The 10,420-nt window shown below is 44.8% G+C and overlaps 1 long non-coding RNA gene across 1 annotated transcript; it reads right to left on the reverse strand.

Annotated features, from left to right (window-relative positions):
* Positions 1 to 1,382: 1,382 nt before the first annotated feature.
* On the reverse strand, positions 1,383 to 1,964 carry LOC307208413. The gene is made up of 3 exons (XR_013835160.1): positions 1,833 to 1,964; positions 1,575 to 1,751; positions 1,383 to 1,537 (listed from the first exon to the last, which is right to left on the reverse strand). It is a non-coding gene; the product is annotated as an uncharacterized lncRNA (long non-coding RNA).
* Positions 1,965 to 10,420: the final 8,456 nt, after the last annotated feature.

The raw sequence follows: 10,420 nt of genomic DNA on the forward strand, positions 1-10,420 counted from the left end.
ACAGGGAAGGCGGAGCCAGGGTTCTCTAGTCCCACCCTATGAATGATTGACAGGGGTAGCGGAGCCAGGGTTCACTGAATGATTGACAGGGAAGGAATGATTGACAGGGGAGGCGCAGCCAGGGTTATCTAGTCCCACCCACTGAATGATTGACAGGGAAGGCGGGTCCAGGGTCCTCTAGTTCCACCCACTGAATGATTGACAGGGAAGGCGGAGCCAGGGTCCTCTAGTCCCACCCCCTGAATGATTGACAGGGAAGGCGGAGCCAGGGTCCACTGAATGATTGACAGGGAAGGCGGAGCCAGTGTCCACTGAATGATTGACAGGGAAGGCGGAGCCAGGGTCCACTGAATGATTGACAGGGAAGGCGGAGCCAGGGTCCACTGAATGATTGACAGGGAAAGCGGAGCCAGGGTCCACTGAATGATTGACAGGGAAGGCGGGTCCAGGGTCCACTGAATGATTGACATGGAAGGAATGATTGACAGGGAAGGCGGAGCCAGGGTCCGCTGGATGATTGATAGGGAAGGAATGATTGACAGGGAAGGCCGGGCCAACGTCCGCTGAATGATTGACAGGGAAGGAATGATTGACAGGGAAGGCGGATCCAGGATCCATTGAATGATTGACAGGGAAGGAATGATTGACAGGGGGTGCGGGTCCAGGTTCCACTGAATGATTGACAGGGAAGGAATGATTGACAGGGGAGGCGGGTCCAGGGTCCACTGAATGATTGACAGGGAAGGAATGATTGATGAGGGGGCGGGTCCAGGGTCCACTGAATGATTGACAGGGAAGGAATGATTGACAGGGGAGGCGGGTCCAGGGTCCACTGAATGATTGACAGGGAAGGAATGATTGATGGGGGGGCGGGTCCAGGGTCCACTGAATGATTGACAGGGAAGGAATGATTGACAGGGGAGGCGGGTCCAGGGTCCACTGAATGATTGACAGGAAGGAATGATTGACAGGGAAGGAATGATTGACAGGGAAGGCAGAGACAGGGTCCGCTGGATGATTGACAGGGAGGGAATGATTGACAGGGAGGGAATGATTGACAGGGAAGGAATGATTGACAGGGAAGGAATGATTGACAGGGAAGGCGGGGCCAGGGTCCTCTAGTCCCACCCACTGAATGATTGACAGGGGAGGCGGGTCCGGGGTCCACTGAATGTTTGACAGGGAATGAATGATTGACAGGGAAGGCGGGGCCAGGGTCATCTAGTTCCAGAATGATTGACAGGGAAGGAATGATGGACAGGGAAGGCGGAGCCAGGGTCCGCTGGATGATTGACAGGGAAGGAATGATTGACAGGGAATGAATGATTGACAGGGAAGGAATGATTGACAGGGAAGGTGGAGCCAGTGTCCGCTGGATGATTGACAGGGAAGGAATGATTGACAGGGAAGGCGGGTCCAGGGTCCTCTAGTCCCACCCACTGAATGATTGACAGGGAAGGCGGAGCCAGGGTTCTCTAGTCCCACCCCCTGAATGATTGACAGGGAAGGCGGAGCCAGGGTCCTCTAGTCCCACCCACTGAATGATTGACAGGGAAGGCGGAGCCAGGGTCCACTGAATGATTGACAGGGAAGGCGGAGCCAGGGTCCTCTAGTCCCACCCCCTGAATGATTGACAGGGAAGGCAGGTCCAGGGTCATCTAGTCCCACCCACTGGCTCCCGGAATGATTGACAGGTAAGGAATGATTGACAGGGAGGGCATGATTGTTAGGGAAGGCGGGTCCAGGGTCCGCTGAATGATTGACAGGCAAGGCGGGTCCGGAATGACTGACAGGCAAGGAATGATTGACAGGGAAGGCGGGACCAGGGTGACCTAGTCCCACCCCCTGAATGACTGACAGCTTCCCCTTGCGCCCATTTTACAGACGGGAAAATCACATTTACGAAGAAGTGGAATGAGGAGGCGGAGCTCCTATTTTTCGGCGCTGCAAATAAAGCTTCATTTTTGGCACTTATCTTTGTCCCGTGTCTTGATTAATAATAATAATAAAAATAATAATAGTGATAATAATAACAATAATGATAATAATAATAATAATATGTATATATCATATGGTATATTGTAGAACTAAATATACCATATGATATATACATATTATTATTATTATTATTATCATTATTATCATTATTCTCACTATCGTTATTGTTATTATTATCACTATTATTATTTTGATTTTTCTTCTTCAATCAAATAGGCCTCGGTTTCCATAGCAACCAGCTGCGGCCTAGGCTTTTTCGCTCAGAAAGCGAAGCCTGAGCTCGATTTGTGGCCTAAATTCATGAAATAAAGCCTTAAAAATGAGAATAAAGTCGATAAATTAGTGGCCTCTTTAAAGCATCAATCAATTAAACCAATTAATTCATTAAAAAGGGCATGGCGACGCCTCGGTTTCCATAGCAACCAGGAGCGGCCTAGGCTTTTTCCCTCAGAAAGCGAAGCCTGAGCTCGATTAATGGTCAGAAATACATGAAATAAACAATTAAAAATAAAAATATCCTAGAAAAAAAGAAAATAGAATCAATCCATCAATCAAATCAATCAAATAGGCCTCGGTTACCATAGCAACCAGGTGCGGCCTATGCTTTTTCCCTCGCAAAATGAAGCCTGAGCTCAGTTAATGGTCCGTTTGAAAGCAGAAATAAATGAAATAAAGTATTAGAAATACTGTTGAAAGCATCAATTAATCAATCAATTAATCACATCAATCAATCAATCAAATAGGCCTCGGTTTCCATAGCAACCAGGTGCGGCCTATGCTTTTTCCCTCGCAAAATGTAGCCTGAGCTCAATTAATGGTCCGTTTGAAAGCAGAAATAAATGAAATAAAGTATTAGAAATACTGTTGAAAGCATCAATTAATCAATCAATTAATCACATCAATCAATCAATCAATAAAATAGGCTTCGGTTTCCCTAGCAACCAGGTGCGGCCTACACCTTTTCCCCCACAAAGCGAAGCCTGAGCTCAATTAATGGTCCGTTTCCATGGCAACCAGGTGAGGCCTAGACTCCAAAACGAAGCCTGAGATCAATTGGTGGCCTATTGAAAGCCTAAATTAATGAAAGAAAGCCTTAAAAATGGAAATAAAGTTGATAAATTAGTGGCCTGTCAATCAAATCAATCAATCAATCAATCAATCAATAAAAAAGGCTTCGGTTTCCATAGCAGCCAGGTGCGGCCTACACCTTTTCCCCCACAAAGCGAAGCCTGAGCTCAATTAATGGTCCGTTTTTACGTTAAAATAAATGAAATAAACCATTAAAGGAATAAAATTGAGATAAATTAGTAGTCAATCAATCAATCAATCAATCGATCAAATAAACCTATGAAGAAATCAAATATTTCTTAGCAAGATTTGCTTGAGATATTAGCAATATTAGCAATCAATATTAGCCAATATTAGCCATCAATATTTGCAATATCTGCTGGAGATATTAATTAATTAACAAAAGATGCTCCGTTTCCATGGCAACCAGGTGAGGCCTAGACTCCAAAACGAAGCCTGAGATCAATTGGTGGCCTATTGAAAGCCTAAATTAAGGAAAGAAAGCCTTAAAAATGGAAATAAAGTTGATAAATTAGTGGCCTGTCAATCAAATCAATCAATCAATCAATCAAAAAGGCTTCGGTTTCCATAGCAGCCAGGTGCGGCCTACCCTTTTCCCCTCAAAAACGAAGCCTGAGCTCAATTAATGGTCCGTTTTGAAGCGGAAATCAAGGAAATAAAGCGTAAAACATAGAAATAAAAGAGATAAATTAGTGATTGATTGATTGATTGATTGATTTATGCCACTAATTTATCTCTTTTATTCCATTTTTAACGCTATTTCTGCTTTTAATGGGCCACTAATTTAGCTCAGGCTTCATTTTTGAGGGGGAAAAGTGTAGGCCGCGACTGGTTGCCATGGAACCCGAGGCCTATTTAATTAATTAAGTAATTAATTCGATTAATTGAGGCTTCAAACAGGCCACTAATTGATCTATTTTCATTTTCATGGTTTATTTCATGTATTTCTGCTTGAAAACGGACCATTAATGGAGCTCAGGCTTCGTTTTGCGAGGGAAAAAGCGTAGGCCGCACCTGGTTGCTATGGAAACTGAGGCCTATTTGATTGATTGATTGATTTGATTGATGGATTGATTCTATTTCCTTTTTTTCTAGGATATTTTTATTTTTAATGGTTTATTTCATTTATTTCTGCTTCAAAACGGACCATTAATTGAGCTCAGGCTTCGTTTTGCGAGGGAAAAAGCGTAGGCCGCACCTGGTTGCTATGGAAACCGAGGCCTATTTGATTGATTGATTGATTTGATTGATGGATTGATTCTATTTCCTTTTTTTCTAGGATATTTTTATTTTTAATGGTTTATTTCATTTATTTCTGCTTCAAAACGGACCATTAATGGAGCTCAGGCTTCGCTTTTTGAGGGAAAAAGGGTAGGCCGCCGTCTGGTTGCTAGGCAGCCGTTGCTATGGCGACCTGTGACGTCAGAAAAGGCCTATTTCATTTCTTTCTGCTTTAAAATTTAGCTCAGGCTAAATATAAGGGGGAAAAGTCTAGGCCGCGACTTGTTGCTAGGCAACCGACGCGTTGCCAAGGACGTAATGACGCTCAGGCGTCGTTGGGCGCGCCGGGTTGCTAAGGACGTCCTTGCGACGTCACGACGCTCAGGCTTCGCATTATGAGGGGAAAAGTATAGGCCGCCCGTGGTTGCGATTGCCGTTAAGGTCCCGCGCAAAGCAACCAATCACAGGCCTCCTTTCCGGCCCTTCCGAGCGGCCATTGGCTGGTGGGCGCTGAGGGGCGGGAGCAAAGCTCCGGCGGACCAATGGGGAGAGTGCGGCGCTCCGAAACGCAAGGCGTCGGTCTCGTCGAATGGGGATGGTGGGCGGGCTGGGAAGGGACCAATCAGGAGCCGGCTAGGAAACGGCGCTCCATTGAGGCCTATTGGCGCGTGGTGGGCGGGCGCGGAACAGACCAATGGGAACCGCTCTTCGCTCGAGGAGGCGTGACGGGCAAGGAAGCGGCCCAATCGGCGTCGAGCTGAGGGAACCGCGCTCCAACCAATGAGCGGCGCCTCCCGCGCTGAGAGAAAGGAGCGTCGACCAATGAGGCGGGGAACCTGACCAATGGGAACCGCTCTTCGCTCGAGGAGGCGTGACGGACAAGGACGCGGCCCAATCAGCAGCCGGCCGTGGAGATAGGAGGCGGGGCGAAGGTTAGGTTCGACCAATCGCCTCTCGCGCGCCGCGGCCGTTAGCCAATCCATGATTTTTCATGGTTTCTTTCATGTATGCTTTCAAACGGACCATTAATTGAGCTCAGGCTTCGTTTTGGGAAGGAAAAAGCCTAGGCCGCACCTGGTTGCTAGGGAAACCTAGGCGTTGCCAAGGCCTTGTGACGTCACTAAGTTGATTAATTGATTCATCCTAATTTATCTATCTACTTTATTTTCATTTTTAAAGGCTTTATTTCATGAATCCAGGCCACCAATCGAGCTCAGGCTTCGCTTTCTGAGGGAAAAAGCCTAGGCCGCAGCTGGTTGCTAGGGAAACCGACGCGTTGCCAAGGCCTTATTAATGAATTTATTGATTAATTTTATTTATTGATTGATTAATTTATTGATTTATTTATTAATTGATTTATTAATTGATTTAGGCTGCTAATTTATCTCATTTATTTTCATTTTTAAGGCTTTATTTCATGAATCTAGGCCACCAATCGAGCTCAGGCTTCGCTTTCTGAGGGAAAAAGCCTAGGCCGCAGCTGGTTGCTAGGGAAACCGAGGCGGGGGAAACGGCGCTCCATTGTGGCCTAAGGCGCGCCTTGGACCAATGGGAAGCGCCTGTCCGTCGAGGAGGCGTGACGGACAAGGAAGCTACCCAATCGGCAGCCGAGGCTGGAGAAAGGAGGCGGGGCTAGGGTGAATCGCGCGGAAGAGACCAATGGGAACCGCCCGTCGGCCTTGCAGGCGTGACGGACAAGGCAGCGGCCCAATCGGCGTCCGAGAATGAAGAAAGGAGGCGGGGCGGTTTTGGATGGGTTGGACCATGTATCTCTGCTTTCAAACGGACCATTAATCGAGCTCAGGCTTCGCTTTCTGAGGGAAAAAGCCTAGGCCGCACCTGGTTGCTATGGAAACCGACGCGTTGCCAAGGCCTTATTAATGAATTAATTGGATTAATTGATTTAGGCTGCTCATTTATCTCATTTATTTTCATTTTTTAAGGCTTTATTTCATGAATCCAGGCCACCAATCGAGCTCAGGCTTCGCTTTCTGAGGGAAAAAGCCTAGGCCGCAGCTGGTTGCTATGGAAACCGACGCGTTGCCAAGGCCTTATTAATGAATTTATTGATTAATTTTATTTATTTATTGATTAATTTATTGATTTATTTATTAATTGATTTAGGCTGCTAATTTATCCAATTTATTTTCATTTTTAAAGGCTTTATTTCATGAATCTAGGCCACCAATCGAGCTCAGGCTTCGCTTTCTGAGGGAAAAAGCCTAGGCCGCACCTGGTTGCTAGGGAAACCGAGGCGGGGGAAACGGCGCTCCATTGTGGCCTAAGGCGCGCGTTGGACCAATGGGAAGCGCCTGTCCGCCGAGGAGGCGTGACGGACGAGGAAGCTACCCAATCGGCAGCCGAGGCTGGAGAAAGGAGGCGGGGCTCGGGTGAATCGCGCGGAAGAGACCAATGGGAACCGCCCGTCGGCCTTGCAGGCGTGACGGACAAGGAAGCGGCCCAATCGGCGTCCGAGAATGAAGAAAGGAGGCGGGGCGGTTTTGGATGGGTTGGACCATGTATCTCTGCTTTCAAACGGACCATTAATCGAGCTCAGGCTTCGCTTTCTGAGGGAAAAAGCCTAGGCCGCAGCTGGTTGCTAGGGAAACCGACGCGTTGCCAAGGCCTTATTAATGAATTTATTGATTAATTTTATTTATTTATTGATTAATTTATTGATTAATTTATTGATTTATTTCTTAATGGATTTAGGCTGCTCATTTCTCTCATTTATTTTCATTTTTAAGGCTTTATTTCATGATTCTAGGCCACCAATCGAGCTCAGGCTTCGCTTTCTGAGGGAAAAAGCCTAGGCCGCACCTGGTTGCTAGGGAAACCGAGGCGGGGCGAAACGGCGCTCCATTGTGGCCTAAGGCCCGCCTTGGACCAATGGGAAGCGCCTGTCCGCCGAGGAGGCGTGACGGACACGGAAGCAACCCAATCGGCAGCCGAGGCTGGAGAAAGGAGGCGGGGCTAGGGTGAATCGCGCGGAAGAGACCAATGGGAACCGCCCGTCGGCCTTGCAGGCGTGACGGACAAGGAAGCGGCCCAATCGGCGTCCGAGAATGAAGAAAGGAGGCGGGGCGGGGTTGGATGGGTTGGACCATGTATCTCTGCTTTCAAACGGACCATTAATCGAGCTCAGGCTTCGCTTTCTGAGGGAAAAAGCCTAGGCCGCAGCTGGTTGCTATGGAAACCGACGCGTTGCCAAGGCCTTATTAATGAATTAATTGGATTAATTGACAGGCTGCTCATTTATCCAATTTATTTTCATTTTTAAAGGCTTTATTTCATGAATCTAGGCCACCAATCGAGCTCAGGCTTCGCTTTCTGAGGGAAAAAGCCTAGGCCGCAGCTGGTTGCTAGGGAAACCGACGCGTTGCCAAGGCCTTATTAATGAATTTATTGATTAATTTTATTTATTTATTGATTAATTTATTGATTTATTTATTAATTGATTTAGGCTGCTAATTTATCCAATTTATTGTCATTTTTAAGGCTTTATTTCATGAATTTAGGCCACCAATCGAGCTCAGGCTTCGCTTTCTGAGGGAAAAAGCCTAGGCCGCACCTGGTTGCTATGGAAACCGAGGCGAGGGAAACGGCGCTCCATTGTGGCCTAAGGCGCGCGTTGGACCAATGGGAAGCGCCTGTCCGTCGAGGAGGCGTGACGGACAAGGAAGCAACGCAATCGGCAGCCGAGGCTGGAGAAAGGAGGCGGGGCTAGGGTGAATCGCGCGGAAGAGACCAATGGGAACCGCCCGTCGGCCTTGCAGGCGTGACGGACAAGGAAGCGGCCCAATCGGCGTCCGAGAATGAAGAAAGGAGGCGGGGCGGTTTTGGATGGGTTGGACCATGTATCTCTGCTTTCAAACGGGCCAATAATCGAGCTCAGGTTTCGCTTTCTGAGGGAAAAAGCCTAGGCCGCAGCTGGTTGCTAGGGAAACCGACGCGTTGCCAAGGCCTTATTAATGAATTAATTGGATTAATTGATTTAGGCTGCTCATTTATCTAATTTATTTTCATTTTTAAGGCTTTATTTCATGAATCTCGGCCACCAATCGAGCTCAGGCTTCGCTTTCTGAGGGAAAAAGCCTAGGCCGCAACTGGTTGCTATGGAAACCGACGCGTTGCCAAGGCCTTATTAATGAATTTATTGATTAATTTTATTTATTTATTGATTAATTTATTGATTAATTTATTGATTTATTTATTAATTGATTTAGGCTGCTCATTTATCTCATTTATTTTCATTTTTTAAGGCTTTATTTCACGATTCTAGGCCACCAATCGAGATCAGGCTTCGCTTTCTGAGGGAAAAAGCCTAGGCCGCACCTGGTTGCTAGGGAAACCGAGGCGGGGGAAACGGCGCTCCATTGTGGCCTAAGGCGCGCCTTGGACCAATGGGAAGCGCCTGTTCCGTCGAGGAGGCGTGACGGACAGGGAAGCAACCCAATCGGCAGCCGAGGCTGGAGCAAGGAGGCGGGGCTAGGGTGAATCGCGTGACGGACAAGGAAGCCGCCCAATCGGCGTCCGAGAATGAAGAAAGGAGGCGGGGCGGGGTGGGATGGGTTGGACCAATCGCCTCTCGCGCGCCGCGGCCGGTAGCCAATCAGCGCCCGAGTTGGGACGGGTATAAAAGGCGGCGGCGGTTGCCGCGACGCCGCCAGTGTCTCCCGAGCGTCGACGGGGAAGCAGCTCGGACTCGAAGCCGCGTCAAAATAACCGACATTTACCGGCTAATCTCCGAAACAATGAGGGAAATTGTGCATTTGCAGGCCGGCCAGTGCGGCAACCAAATCGGCGCCAAGGTGGAAGGAGGAGGGGGAAATAATAATAATAATAATAATAATAATAATAATAATATTAATAATATTAATATTAATAATTCATGTGATTGAGGGAAGGGGGGAGGAATGAATACAATTAATAATAATAATAATAATAATAATATTAAGAAGTAAGTCATAGCATTGAGGGGGGAATAATAGAATTAATAATATCAATCATAATGTTAATATAATAATAATAATAATAATAATAATAATAAATATTGAGGGGGAATAATAAATAATAATAATATAATTGAGGGGGGAATAATTAATATAATTAATAATATCAATAATAATGTTAATATAATAATATTAATATTAATATTAATAATTCATGTAATTGAGGGAACGGAAGGAATGAATACAATTAATAATATTATTAATAATAATAATAATTCATGTAATGGAGGGAGGGGAAGGAATGAATACAATTAATAATATGAATAATAATATTAAGAATAATAATATTAAGAAGTAAGTCATATAATTGAGTGGGAATAATTAATAATAATGTTAATAATATAATTGAGGGGAATAATATAATTAATAATAATATCAATAATTGAGGGGGGAATAATAATGCTAATATAATATAATTAATAATAATAATAATGTTAATATAATAATAATAATAATATTATAATAATAATAATAATATAATAATAATAATAATAATAATAATAATTAATATAATTGAGGGGGGAATAATAAATATTAGTAATAATATCAATATAATAATAATATAATTGAGGGGGGAAAAATTAATATAGCCAATAATATCAAGAATATAATAAATACAATTCATAATATTAATAGTAATATTAAGAAGTCATTAATATTAGCCAATCAGCGCCCGAGTTGGGACGGGTATAAAAGGCGGCGCCGGTTGCGGCTCGGAGTCGAAGCCGCGTCAAAATAACCGACATTTACCGGCTAATCTCCGAAACAATGAGGGAAATTGTGCATTTGCAGGCCGGCCAGTGCGGCAACCAAATCGGCGCCAAGGTGGAAGGAGGAGGGGGAAGAAAATAATTAATAATAATAATAATATTAAGATTAGTAATATTAATAATTCATGTGATTGAGGGAAGGGAAGGAATTTAGACAATTAATAATATTAATAATAATATTAAGAAGTAAGTCATATCATGGAGGGGGGGATAATTAATATAATTAATAATATCAATGTTAATAATAATAATAATAATAATAATAATAATATTAATAATTCATGTAATTGAGGGAAGGGGAAGGAATTAATACAATTAATAATATTAATA

The sequence above is a fragment of the Podarcis cretensis genome (assembly GCF_951804945.1).
Source record: "Podarcis cretensis genome assembly, contig: SCAFFOLD_27, whole genome shotgun sequence".
Classification (NCBI taxonomy): Eukaryota; Metazoa; Chordata; class Lepidosauria; order Squamata; family Lacertidae; genus Podarcis; species Podarcis cretensis.